The sequence below is a fragment of the Fringilla coelebs genome (genome assembly GCF_963513975.1).
Source record: "Fringilla coelebs genome assembly, chromosome: 1".
NCBI lineage: Eukaryota > Metazoa > Chordata > Aves > Passeriformes > Fringillidae > Fringilla > Fringilla coelebs.
The window spans coordinates 49,747,993-49,762,651 of NC_140028.1; positions in this window are offsets into that span (position 1 = coordinate 49,747,993).

The window sequence follows — 14,659 nt, forward strand, 5'->3', positions numbered from 1 at the left end:
TGAAGCTGTGTTGGGGGGGGTTAAGTTGGATATAAGGAAAACATTCTTCACCCAGAGGGTGAACAAACCCTGGGTCTTCAGAGAAGTGGTTACAGCACAAGCCTGACAGAGTTCAAGAAGAATTTGGAGAATTCTCTCAGGCACGTGGTGTAGCTCCTGTGGGTGTTCTGTGCTGAGCCAGGAGTTGGACTTTAATAATCCTTGTGGGTCCCTTCCAACTTAGCATATTCCATAATTCTTCCAAATATATGCCAATACTTTAGCTACACCTGTGACATGCCACAGATTCAGAGTTCATTCAGAGTCCTGCCTTTTTCCTTCTGAAAACCTATGGTCAAGAGCATTTGTCTTACAGAGGCTCTGGCTCTCAAAACCATGATAGTGTCAGGCAATAGAATGGGATTGATCTTCTGGCAATAGATGGACGTTGATTCTACATTTGGGAACAGGAAAGAGGTAGAGAGATTACTGAATCTGTATCCAGTGTCCAGGGTAATTGTTACTGGAGGGACAGCTCGGCAGGGGCAGGGTCAGTGTCCTGGGGCAGTTTTTCCTCGTATTGCTCCAATGTCTGCTGGCAGTCCCAGGCCTCCTGGTGCTTGAAAGAGAGGGTTGCCTGCACTTAACCTGCTGCTATATGGTTAGCTTGCACTTGCACTGAACTGCCTCCTGTGGTTTGTAGGGCAAAGCATGAAATGAGGAAAGCTGTCTCTGCATTTGTGCACAACTGGTCCTACTGAGCATTTGATAAACTTGACTATTTCCAAAATTGAAATTCAGAGAATTGTATTGTACACCATATTCATATTTTGGGATTAGCAGTTATTCAAAGCCTGGAAAAGATGTGCTGGGTAGTATTTGGAACGAACCACTGAGCATGGTAAATGGTACACAGTAAATCCTTCGCAAACAGTCATTAAAATAGCAATCCTATTACCTCATCCTCCTGGGTGCAGCAGTCCCAGCACTCTGCAGGGCTCTCTCCTGCTGGTCTGCAGGGACAGCAACAGGAATGAGACAAGGGTCATTCTTTGTGTGTGCAGGAGGAAGCAAAAATCTTAAAATAGCTGGACTCAGGACTTCCACTGCTAATGTCAGTGAATCAAGAACATCAAATGAGCCATGGGTTGCCTACATGAGCCCATGCTTCTAAAGCACATTCCCTGACATCTACTGATGTAGCAAGGTTTATTAGATCCCTAACTTTGTCTCTTTTATATCACACTTGATATGTTCAGGTTGACGCTGGGAAGGTAGCAATCACTCAGCTCTAAATGGTGGACTGTAAGTTCATTTATCCTAGGCTTTTTTCCCTGTTGAAACAGGAGATATTCAAGTATGAGTGGACTCATTATTTTGCAGTAGAAGCCATTTCCCTGAGGATTTTCAGTGTCAGGATTTAATCCCCATTTGGCACTCTATGAGATAATAGAAAATTCTTACATGACTGCATGATATACTTGAAAACCACTGACACCAGCATAGTCTCCAATCAAGAGGGGTTTATCTGCACTTTTCCTCTCAGTGATAATGGGGTCCCCGCTGTAAAAAAATACCATTCAACAAATGAGAATACTTCCCCACACATTATCCTGCTCATTATCATCTCTAAGCTTAAGAAATAAGATAATACTGTTCACGGAGAATAACACGAAGGACAGAGCAGTCTCTCCTAGTCAATTCAAGTTGCCTGGCTTGGATTTCTTGTGAAAAATGTTGCTACATTAACCTATGCAGATAACACATTGGCTGCAGTATTTTCTTAATATCAGCAAAAAAGTAATTCTGCATAAGCTCAGTATGGTTGTTTTTTTTCCTATTTTGAAGTTTTACTAATAGTTGTAGAAGATGTTGTAAGCTCTGAAGCCTCCCTAAAGCTTTACTCTGTGCAATTTTCCTTGCAAATGTCTTTTACTTTTGATGCACAGTCCTTCAGACTGAAGTGTGGTAAAATGTAAGGGTGAGCAACTCAACATCACAGAAAGGAGGAGGCTTGAAAAATCAGGGTGAAAGGGACTTTTCTTGCTAGGTGTGAGGTGAGAAGCTCTGAACCATCAAATTGCTCCATTTCTCTGTGAAAGTCATGACAATAGACTTTTATGGACACAATGATCCTTATGGGTCCCTTCAAACTTCAGATATTCTATATTTAGTGATTTTTTTAAAAAATCTTAACAATTGTTTGCCGTCACTTTTTTGGCTCTTGTTTCCATTGTTGGATTGGTTGTTCATAACAAAATCTCTTGGAGAAAACAAGGTGTCAGGCTCTTTGCTCTCTATCCTGTACAGCCTCATGTGCTTTTGGTTAATGTTGGGCAATATTAAGAACATCTTCCCCATAAATTACCCTGGTACACAAGTTTTAAAGAGCACTAAACAGCTTAATGGAGCATCTTATTGTATTGGAGATCTTATTTTAGACAATGGACAGTGCTAGAATTATCAGATCCTAGGTCTTAAGGATATAACCCATCAGTAGAAATGAAATGCCTCACTGTTTGATAGAGATCTCTAACACCAGGATAAGGTAGAAATAGACGGAAGCACAATCTTCATCTAAGGGAGCCCTAAACCCACAGTGTGAATTTTTTCTTGGGAAGGTACAACTATATATTTATTTCTTTTTATCATAGCTTTCCCTGGTATTCTGGTTTTGATCCCTGTGCCTATCTGGCCCTTAAGATAGGATTAGCAAAAAGAGACATATTTTGGAGGAAAGATTTAAACACAATGCAAACTTTTCCCAGGACAGTGTGTAAGCTTGCATAAACTTGTTCCAAAAAAAAAAAAAAAAAAGAAAAAAAAAAGATCAAAAGGAACAAGTGTTAAAAATTTATTACTTTAAAAACCAAAATGAATATGAAGGGTAAGTTCTCAGATGTTTAATTTCTTTGAAGGTATGCACCTTCAAAGAAATTAAAGTAGTAGCTAGTAGACTCCACTCAGTACTTTGCCCTCCAATGTACAAAGCAATCTTTCAAAAAAAGTTCCTTTGCAAAACTTGCTTCTGCTGTGGCTGTGAACAGCTAACTTCAGGAAGATGAGGACCAAGAGGTCTCAAGGTTTCCCTGTGGCCTTGGTATCGATAAAAAGATGTGAAGGGAAGTTTAACCTGCATTAAATTATCTGGGAAAGCAGGATCAGCTGGAGCCCTCCAGGTGCAGAAGTCCTGCTGCAGAAAGGACATGGATCAGAGGTGCATACACCATAACACCCCATTCCCAAATGGAGTCCCTAAAGGGCTTTTCCTATGATAACCTAAACAGCCTGTGCCATTACAACAGAATGGGGCTTAGCCTTGCCCCACTACATTGAAAAGATATCCCAGGATTATTTTGCCTAGAAAAATGAAGAGGTGCATTGTGCATTTTATTCAGAAAAGACTGCAGAGCAGAGACCTGGAGGAGGAGCACCCTAAAATCCAGAGGGGACATGACTGCTTTCCCACACACATTGTCTATGGGCCACTGTGTGTTATACATTCTACATTCTCTACATTCATCCAACCCTTTGTGGTTGAGAATTCTTGAGTTTTCATCTTAGGAAAATGGTGATACTGACACGTGCCTTCTAAAGGTAGAGTTGTAATGTCTTCACAGATGATTCTGTGCAGAAGTAAAATCATTTAGAACACCCCATCCTTACATCAGTTCCAAGAGGGTTCTCAGTCTCTGAATCAGTCAGTGGCCAGGATGTCTGTACTGTTTCCAAAGGCTGGTGACTATTTCTGGTTTAAGGTACTCAGGTTTGCCATCCTGGAGGACAATCTGGATATGGGGATTTATGTTCCACCTCATAACCCAGCCTCTGGGGTGTGAACAGTTCATGTTCACACTTCTCTCAGCTCCACTCTATAAGGATTTCTTAACCGTTAAAGTAGTCAGATTATTCGTTTTTTTGCTCTACTAAGGGAACTGAACGTCTCTTTTCCTTAGGAACTCTCAGCATTTTAGTTGTTGACTGAATAAAGTAATTTTCTACAAAAAATGAAAATTTATCCTGTTTCTGACTGTGCTGCAAGTTGGATAACTGCAAAGAAATATAATCATATAATCACATACTATGTAACTGATTTCTGGAGATCACTCAGCTCACCTCCCCACTCAAAAAGGGGCTAATTTTAAAGTAAGATAGACCTTCAGAGTTAGATTAAACTCTTGTCTAATTAAACTTTAAATAACTCAGGATATACTTCACAAAACCTCTCTGAATAACTTGTGGTGTTTGACTTGCTGTAGTGTGATATCCTTTCTAACAAATAATTGACAGTTTCTACCATACAATTGGATCTGCTGCCTCTTTTCCTTTTACTGCAGTTTCTTTAAACACCAACAGTAGGTAGATGAAGGCAGTTCAAGACAGTTCCAGATTCTTAGATATTTCCATTTCAGACTACACAAACCCATTTCTGTCTCCCTTTCCTCATTCTCCTTGTTCTCCAGTCCCCTTAGCATCTTCGTATCCCTCCATTGTACTTGCTTCAATATATGAGGGTCTTTCCTGCCAGGGTACTCAAAAACGGAGAGAGTACTTCAGCACTCTGTTCAGGCTGCTGGACACGGGAGAGTGCTCTTTTGCCTCAACCTGCCACCTGCAACCCCCATAGTTCACTTTGAGGTGTGGCTACCTTTGTCATGGCAAAGCCACACTCCTGATTCATATCCAGACTATACTGTAGACCATTAGGATTCCAAGGCTTCTTAGGCCATTCTGCTTCATGAGGTTATTCCATCCCTTGTGTAAGATTTTGCATTTTTTATTCCTAAGATAAATCAGTGTTAACTATTCCAAGTCGCTCACTTGTTCCCAGTCTTCTTCAGAAGCCAGGGGGATTTGCTCTACAAACTTCACAGGAATTGAGATTTGGCTGCCCAGCCTGTAATTCCCAAGTCTTTTGTGTCTTTCTTCCAGAAGAGGTGCATGACATTTCCCTTCCTCACCAGGGAGATTTCCCAGTTGCTGTAAACTTTCATGGGTGATATGAAGCAGCCTTGCAATAACATTGGCCACTTCTCGTGGGACCTTTGGAACACAGTTGATTTGCCAGCCAGTGACTAAACATGCCTTGTCCTGACTCCTTCTTAAGTGAAGGGCATCACAATTTATTCAGATTAATTAAATATAACTACATGATCATCATCTCCAGCACTTAGTCAACTGCAAATTTTTAGGTGAGTGATTAATTCTTTCCCTACAAGAAAGAATGTCTGCCAATTTGTAGCTAGAATTTAGTTACCTCATGCAGCCTACAGAACAGGCTGTATTCAAAAATTACTGTTTAGGGGTGGTTTGTTGTTTGTAATCAACAGATGCCCTGTAGGTTGCAGTCTATGAAATACAGGTTTATTTTTTTTTCCCCAACACATTGCACATCATCACCTATCTTTCTTGAGGGGTCAGAAAGTCAGGAACAAATGTACTTTAAGTCTGTACTGTTTCAGTGATTATAATGTTAATCCTCAAACTTTTGGAGGACTTATGTTCCTAAACCATCCAGGATTCTGTAAGAGAAAACAGTCTATGAGAAGGGGGAAAAATGTATCCAAATTCTATCATTCTTCTTTTGGAACAAATTATTGACATTAAGATTTGAATTCTCATTGCATAACTTCCCAGCAGGCTTCTGTCAACAACAATTTCTCTTTTGTTCTTCCTTTCTCACTTCACATTCCTAAATCTTCTTGCTAATCACCTGGATTCTTCCTTTGATACATAAACAAATAATTAAGAATAGTTTACTTGTATGCCCTTTTGTTCTTGTAAACTGTGTTCTTAGTGAGGATTATGACTGAGTCTAGCTTGCTTTTCTTTCTCTGTCTTCTTGCTAAAAGTTCTTGGCAAGTTTTGAATTTATTTTTTAGTTTATACAAAGCAATACTGCTTTGAAACATAGCTAGGAAATAAAAAAGGAAACAGCTAGGAAATAAAAAGTTGAAGAACTAACACTGCTGATATTATTATTACTTTGTGTCTCGAGAGAAATTGATTTTTTCATTGGTGATGATTAATGGAACATTTTACCCTAATAGTGAATGTTCTCCTCTGTCACATGATCTGTTTCCTTTGATTGCCTCTATATTAGTGTGTAATGTCCATGATCAGGTATTTCTGCTTGAGTGTTTGATTTGATTTAGGTATTTTTCTCAAAAACCTGTGGTTTTTTTATAGATGTTGATTTCTTCACTGATAGCTCTATTATCAGCAGTTAAGAACCTGTGCCTACGTCTGCACACCTACTGTGTTAACACTCTGTTCTGTGGTCTGCAGTCTTTCTGCCCCCTACCTTAGATCAATTCTAGTACCTTAAATTAGGTATTGCAGGAAACAGATATAGAAAATTGTATTCCTGGCCTGTTATTCTTGCCATAGCTATGAGGACCAGTTTTGAGAAGGAGCACTTTTTAATGTAACTTATAGTAAAAAAATAGTACAGAGAATATTTTCACACTGTGCAAGTAGCACATGGAGCTGGTTCTTATCTGATGGGAGAGCCTGTTGGGATCTGCAGTGGATATTGTGTCTGAGCATCACAAGAAGGTGCAATGTTCCTTTAACACAGGATATGAAAGAGTAAATCCACATTTTTGCTGCAAAGGGGTGAATTAGCCTTTATATCCATCCTTCAGAAGTCTCTGCCCTGGCTCAGAAGTGCAGTTATTATCAGTATTTTTCACATGAGAGTACTGGAATCTAAAGGCCAGGGGCTGGCTAGTTTATGTGCCCTACTATTCCCTCTAACAGAAGGTCCAGACCTATCTGATTTCTGTCTTCAAAAGCTGTAGTTTTTCAGATACTATCAATCGACTCAGACAGCATTGCTGCTTTTTACCTGTACTGTACACACTGTTTTAGCTTTGTCATTTTCACTCTGAGCAGCACATTTCTTCTTTATCTCCCTAAAGTCCCCTGGTTCTAGCCAGCTTAGGGGCTTCCTTCTCTTCCTGGCACTCCACTGATTGCATTATAATTATTAAGTAAATTCAAGGTGATGCTGCCTTCAGTTCCACAATGAAAACAACAGATGTAGCTTCAACAAAAAATTGTGAAGATGCTAATTTTAAACATGCTGTTATATGGGAATGTTTTTTGTGTACTTTCTTTAGTATGTTAAAGGTGAGCAGACTGCATTTTTATTTACAGAGCTGCTGAGAGTGAGACACCATGAGCCAAAGTGTCTCTGAAATGTAAAATCTAAATTACATAAAGAATCCATGCAATCAAAAATATTTCAAAAAGGAAACATCAAACTTGAAAAACTAATATTTAGACATCTGAATAGTCCAATTCATTACCCTGATTCTGAGATCTACCAAAAAATGTGAGGTAGAAATAAAAGCTAGAACTTTCAATTTCAGGTGAGTCACTTACTGGGGCAGCCTGCCGCTATAGTCTTTACCTCAGAGATGTAAAGCTCCCTCCTCCAAGAAGAAATTTATGCTGACATTTCTGTAAATTATTATCTCTCTCATACAAACATTCTCCTACCACTAGTACTGATATCCCATTTCTATAGAGCCCAGACCAGTCTTTTCTTCATTAACATTTCATTGATAATGGTTTTGTTGCAAACAACAGTAGGTGTCTGCAGCCAGATCATGTAACTTTAGAGAAGTATTTAACCTGAAAATAAGTCTTTTTTCCCTGATGTCAGTAAAATTATACCAGGCATAAATCCAGACCAACACAGCCAAAATATTTTTAGCATTTTTTTCCTGGTGACTGTGAAGGGCAGATTGCAGGTAATTAATTTGGAGTGCAGCATGCCATGTATTATGATCTCTTCATTACTTCAGCATGGCTTCTCCTACTTGAGAGGATGACTTATCACAGGTCAGGAAATTTAAGGTTGTCATGAATGGAAGGTAGCCAACAAAATCTTCCTGATGAGAGAAATATCTTTAACTAGCTGGCATCTCACTATCTTGTGCTAACTGCTGGCTGCAACAGCTGTCTTAACACCTTTACATGCCTGAGGAGGACGAAGCAAATAAGGGACATGAAAGTCACATAGGAACTCAGTAGCCAAAGTCTGAAAAATCTCTTTGAGACACAAAATTTTCCCATGTGTTTTTCCATGTGTTTTCAGGGGCCATTATTCCCAGTGCCAAGCTTGCTGTCATGAGACGTGCTAATATGCAGTCTAACACAGGGGTGTGGGGTGGGACAATTTGTAATCACCACAGAAAATGTTTCTGAACATCAAGGGTCCTTCTACACAGAAAGTATCAAGTAGCTGGGCATGAAAAATTGTGGACATGAAATCTGGTATCTTGCGGTTTCTAGATGCTGTGAGGGGGTAAAACTCCTACTGGTCCCCTGTTTCTCACCAAAACTCCCCACATACATGAGAATACTCTGTGCATATTGCTTTAATAGTTAAACTATAACGGAAAAAGCAGCTGTTGTTTTCCCCTTCAAGTTTTCCAAATGGAAAAGGTCAGTATTGACTGCATGCAAAACGATGATTGCTCTAAGTCGATATTTGAATCACCTCAGGATTTCCCTCTCTTCTTTTTGTTTGAATAGTTGTCAGACAAGGATTAAATTACAGAGATTTGGGCAATACAGTAGAACTAAACTATCTGTGGAATAAAAGCAACCAGTAACCCTGAAAGATGTATGTTTAACAGCAATGCAGATGTGCACAGGAAGAGTGGGGCAGCTGGTAGGGTAACAGCTAATGGCTTCAACTTTTCTGCAGTGCATATATATATATATATATATATATATATATACACACACTGTTAGAAAAGAGAGATAACACACCCCTGAGAGTAAAAGCCTGTGAAACATTTCTAGGTTGTGTATTTTTCCTTTTTTCCTTTTCTCTTTCCCCTTCACTTTCCTTTTTCTGCCTCCTTCTCCTTTTGCAATTCAGAATCACAGAATGGATCCAGTTTGAAAGGACCACAGAGAGTCCTCTGGTCCAATCTCCCTGCTCAAGCAGGGTCAAACCAGAACATTTGGCACAGGAGTGTGTCTTGGATATCTCCAGTAAGGGAGACTCCACAACCTCTGTGGGAAATCTGTTTCTGTGCAGTCATCCATGCAGTGAAGAAGTTCATATTCAGGTGGAGCTTCTTAAGCGTCAGTTTCTGTCCCAGTACCTCCTGTCCTTCTCCTTCTCCTTTCAGAAAACTGAACGATAAATCAATGTATAAATAAATGCATTCTAGGGAACAAACACCTCACCTTTGCAATGAATTACTGAGGATTTTAATGCTTCTCTTCTTCAGAATAATTACAACGTAATCAGAGGCTTGATGGCAGCACTGAAGAAACACTAAATTAGATATAATTTATCTGTCTGCTTTACACTTGTTTTCCACATCCTAGGCACACTATAAAGTTACATCTCTGACTTTTGCAAGCCTGTATCTTTTAATTTCTTAGTTCATTTCTCTATACCTTCATATTTCTCTTTTCATCTGCAACATTTCCTGCCCAGAGTCCTCTTTTTGCATTTCCGACTTTATCTTTTGCTTTTCCATCATGCCTTTCTCTTTCATTTCATCTTTGCTCTCTCTCCTTCCTTAAGGTCTGCTTTCAAAAGTGCATCTCATTATCTGTTATCTGATATAACCATAAAATTTCATTCTTTAAGGTAAACTCTAGAAATAATCCTATGTGAAACTCTGAAAAAAGGAAAAAAGATGCTTTTTTTGTTATTTTATCTGTCAAGTTTGATAAAATTTAAGGGAAAAAATCTAAATCAGTTCTTTCTTGCAAAATTATTTTGTTTAAAAATTGAGGTAGTTAATTCTTTCTAAGAGCTAATTTTCAAAATCCTGGACTAAAGTTATGTCTTTTGATGGAATTACCTAAATACTTAATGGTCAAGTTCACTTCTCTTAAGAGATGTGTATCAGACCACAGACCCTGAAAAAAAACCCAGTCTTGAAGAATCTTCATATTTAATTAGTCAGGTTGTTGATTTGGTCTAGTTTGGGTTTTTTTAATTAGGATTCTGTCTCCTAAAGGGTTGTGAAGAAAGTCAGTTCTGTTGTTATTTCTTCCCACAGAAGTCTAGTTCAAAAGAACGTGGTGCAGAGGAATCTAGAAATCAAGAGTGAGTCAAATACCTTCATACATCCACTTCATACAGGCCACTGTGCTTTTCAGTGAGACCTGAAATGAACTACAGCATTGTAGAGAAGCATGGCACAAAAAGAAAAAAAAAACAACCAAACAAAAAAAAATGTATCTGAAGATGGGTCTCATGAGGAAAAGATGAAAAGGACATATTTGCTCACTGCGACAGTGCAGGCTTCCCAGAAAAATACCTGTGACCCAGACTCTGAGGTAAAACAACTCTTTGAAACTCAACAAACACCTTCCCCAGACAAGCAGTCATGGCTTGTCAAGCTCTTCATCCCCAGATATTGTCTGAGCATTTCTGACAGCGTGTGATAGCAAAGGCAGATTGTATTTTTACAATAAATATTAGGTCAGAGTTTGTGGCTTTTCTCACTGTGGAAGGCACCATACATGTGTTTTTTCATAAATGTTCTCTGCCACAAGTTCATCCAGTTTAACAGCCACCTCATCCCACCCTGCCTTACAAATGCACCCGTGTACAGAGCTGTGTAAACAGCTACTGCTGCATCAAAAAATGGAAAAACACTCCTGTCACAGGTTGCAGAAGGTGAAAGCTATTTCCAGCTTTCACAAGGCAAAAAGTAGTTTTCAAAGGTGGAACAGTGTCATCTTCCCATTCAAATATTCTCAGAAAAGACATTAAATTCTGGAATATTCCTGTTTTACAGTTAACAGCTCTTTGTTACAGCTCCTGAAGTATCTGTGGATTCAACACTCACACAATGAAAAAAGTCCAGGTAAAACATGTCTATGCATTTGGATCAAAGGCTGAGCAGGTTGAACTGATTTCAGAATAAAATGAAGGTCACAAAGTTGGCATTGCAGAACTAAAACAAACAAGCAAAACCTTAGTGAATTAGTATTCACTGCAGATATATTGGTAGAAATGAGTTCTGTGAATTATCATATACAGAGTGGGACTTCAGAAAAATCTCTGACAAAATGACACAGGCAATATCTGTGATGGCAAAGCTTGCCCCTCTTAACCACCCGTATCTATAGCTCCCTGAAGGAAGAAGGAATAAAAGATAAATGCAAAGCATAATTAATGTCTTGCAAATACATATTTTAGCCAGCTGCAGTTTCACCTGTGCACAAATGTGACATTGCCTCGCCAGCTTGTCACTCTGGTGATGTCAGAGCAGAGTCTTGATTGGTGTTTTTCCACAGAATGTCTTGGAATAAAAACCTGTCCTTCCTTGATGTCAAGGAAGGTGCAAGTTCATAGCTGGCTGCGTGCATTATGAAACAAGTTCAGCAGACTTTTTCTGAACTACTTCTTGCTATGCAGATATCCTGAGAGAGACCAGAGTGATTTTTGTTAGCCTCTGTCATGTTTTTTGGAGAACAGCTGAAGTGGAGGGCGAAAGAACGAAATCTCAATGTAAAGACTCCCTAAGTAAATCAAAGTAGTGTCCCTGTTTCTATGTTGGGATCATCAGAGTATCTGTAGCCTCCATATAGAAAATAACATTTATGGGTGACAGCACATCTAACCAAGAGGAATTTGGATTAATGTACCACCATTGTGAATTAATTGTTCATATTATATGCAAGAAGAAGGTGGCATCAAAATAGAGAAAGAATCTATCTCTCTATCTCTGGGTTGCACTCAATCTCTCCCTTGTTTATAGCAGTGGGTTAGTTTATAATCATATATGGACTTGTGCAGGGGAATTCTTTAGAAAAGAAGAGAAGACAACGTACATTTCTACATCAGTCTTTTTGGTTTTCTTCTTTTTTTTTATTTTACCTGAGAACTAATGAGAAGTAGTGGGACTATTTCCCATATTTGATCTTTTGGTAGTGATCTAACCATCATGGTTTAACTTACTGCACATATTTATCTATAAAAATTATTGTTAAGATTGCTTTTTAATTAATTTGTGGTCTTGGATTTATTTTCTGGTATTTTTTCAGAATTTATGCTGTTCATAACGTGCTACTCATTGATTCAGTTCTGTTTTTTATGTACCACAGCCAACAGAATGACAAATCTTCTAAGTGAATCTTTTCTTTTGAATATTTTAATGTTTGATATTTAAACCTTGCTGAAAGCTGTGAGGAAAATAAATCTAAAATATTTGTGAAAATATTTTGTAGAGTATTTATGCCATTCGCTTAATGCTGTACTTGGAATCCCTATCGCTACTCAAGAGAAACTGGCAAAAATAGGTCTTAGATGAAAGGAAAATTAATCTATTCAAGGAACTTCATGTAAAAATAGCAAAGGGAACTAAAAATTCTCTTCATACATGACAGCAGCCACGTCATCCCATACAGGTTCAGTGACTCATTGTGCCTTGCTTCACTCCAGAGGTACATTTTGTTTGTTGGGTCGCTCTCTCCTAAGAGAATTGGGATAGACACATTTCTCTGACCTGCCCTGATCCTCCTAGTCAAACATTGCACTTCTCAGGATATCATTAAAGAAAAAGCACTGTGTTGTTTCACAAATTATTGTTTGATATATACTGAGGATCTCACACTGGAAATACTAAAATGCTATCTGGATTTCCTGAAGTTTCTGAATGAAAACTTTCACTTCAGGTATGTTGTATTTAGTTTTGTGTACCTGTTGTGACAAAGGAAGAAGTTCATCAGAGATCTGGTTAAATCACTGGTTATATTTATTATATTCCAAACAGAATATTTTTCCAGCCAGTGCATAAATATTGAGTTCTTAAAAAAAAGGGTAACATTCAGTTCTTTTAAAAAAGGGTTTGCAGAGCTAAAAATACTTATAAGCCCAGTCTGTTGGTATAAACATTAAAAATAAACAAAAATTAAATAAGTCATAAAAGACTGAAGAATATTTAATTTAATATTCATAAAAGTCTATCCACAGTCTAAATCTGGAATCCAGATGTAATGTTACATTAGTTTAAAGAAAACCCAAAACCTGTTTTAGAGGAAAAGTGAAAGCAGCCATGAAAATATATATATATATATAGGATGTGGAACAAAAGACCAAGTTTTTAATACTATAATTTAGAAGTTATATGATTATTAGAGGAAGCTAATGAATGCATGAAGACGTACCAACTCATAATTAGGACCAGTTAGAGGAGATCTGGGAACCTTGGGACAGTTCCTAGTTGTTTTTTCCTTGATCTTGCAAATGTATTCAAGAAATAGTTTAGCAGGTCTTTGGGCAGCTGTGCTCATTGCCCCTGGGAGAGGGCACAGGTCCATTAGCAGAGGAAAACAATACAAGCAATTAATAATTAGGCAAAAAAATGGGAGTGTTCAGCAAACGTTTCTCCTTTGTATGTGTGGGAAAAGGCAATGGTTTTAATGACCCAGATTATAATGCTGAAATAAATTCCTTTACAATAGTAACACCTTAAAATGTTAAATACACAATAAATCTATGATATTCTGTAGAGTTACTCTGTAGAGATACTCTGGACGTAGTTTGAAATCCTCTCTTTAAAATGCTGCTCAGTCTCTCCAGACAAGTAATGCCAACTTTCAAAAAGTCCAGGAAGTCATTGGATGTCCCAGAAATCTTCAAGAAAAGAAACCTCATGACATTTTGAAAAGGACAAACAGGATGATCTATCCTAATGTTGATCACCAACTAGGTAATGCAACAATCACTTGAGGAGAGTTAATGGATGGTAATATAATTAATATCAATCAACATGGCTTATGGAAAGTAAATCTTGTCATATTAACTTTCTTTTTGAAATGAAATCTGGCATTTGACCTATCAATAGCTGACATTTAGTGGAAAATAGAGCACTCTGAATGGATTAAAATCAGGCTAACTTCTCAATCCTAAAACATCTTCATAAACAAGCAATTATCCCTGAATGGCCATGTTGTGATCAGAGTTCAACAAGAATTAATCTAATCTAAAGAGGATTTATGCTTCAGCATGGAAATTTTGTTCCTTCACTACCTGGGTAGTACAAATAAAACCCTGCAGTCTCTCCTCACAATATCCCAGCAACACAAACACAGCAATTTGCTACTCTCACACCAGCTACACCACGTGCCATGCACAGCACGCCAGACCACGGATTGCTGGCAGTTTGTACCCAAACCTCCACTGGTGGCAGGAAAGGAGAGCATGGAGAGATGTTTTTCCTGCATTTTGGGAAATGCTTTCCAAACTATAGATGAAATAAAGGATAAACAGTCTTTCACTTGACTAGACAAAGTGGCTGACATGGATGAGAAAACATGGACTAGATAGTAATCAAGAAAGGAAGAAACATCTGTTTGTTGTTTGGAGATATAAAATACAAAAATTTAGAAGACAGTAATACAAGCAAAGGCGTGAGAAGTATGGAAGAGATATTTGGATGTATGCAGCAGTTCAAAAGAGATAACCTTATTCCCATCAATATGTGGGATATTAGAGTATATTGTAAGCCTGACATCCAAGCTTTCCCTCGAGAACAGAGATTTCAATCCTGAAATGCAGGTTAGCCAGCAAGCAAAGCGTTGAGGAAGAAATGAAAAATATAATCCAAAAGGGCTTGTCTGCTAATTCTAAAATAGAAAAGCGTAGTGTAAAACTCTTTTGAAAAAGTGTTTTCTAAATGAATGT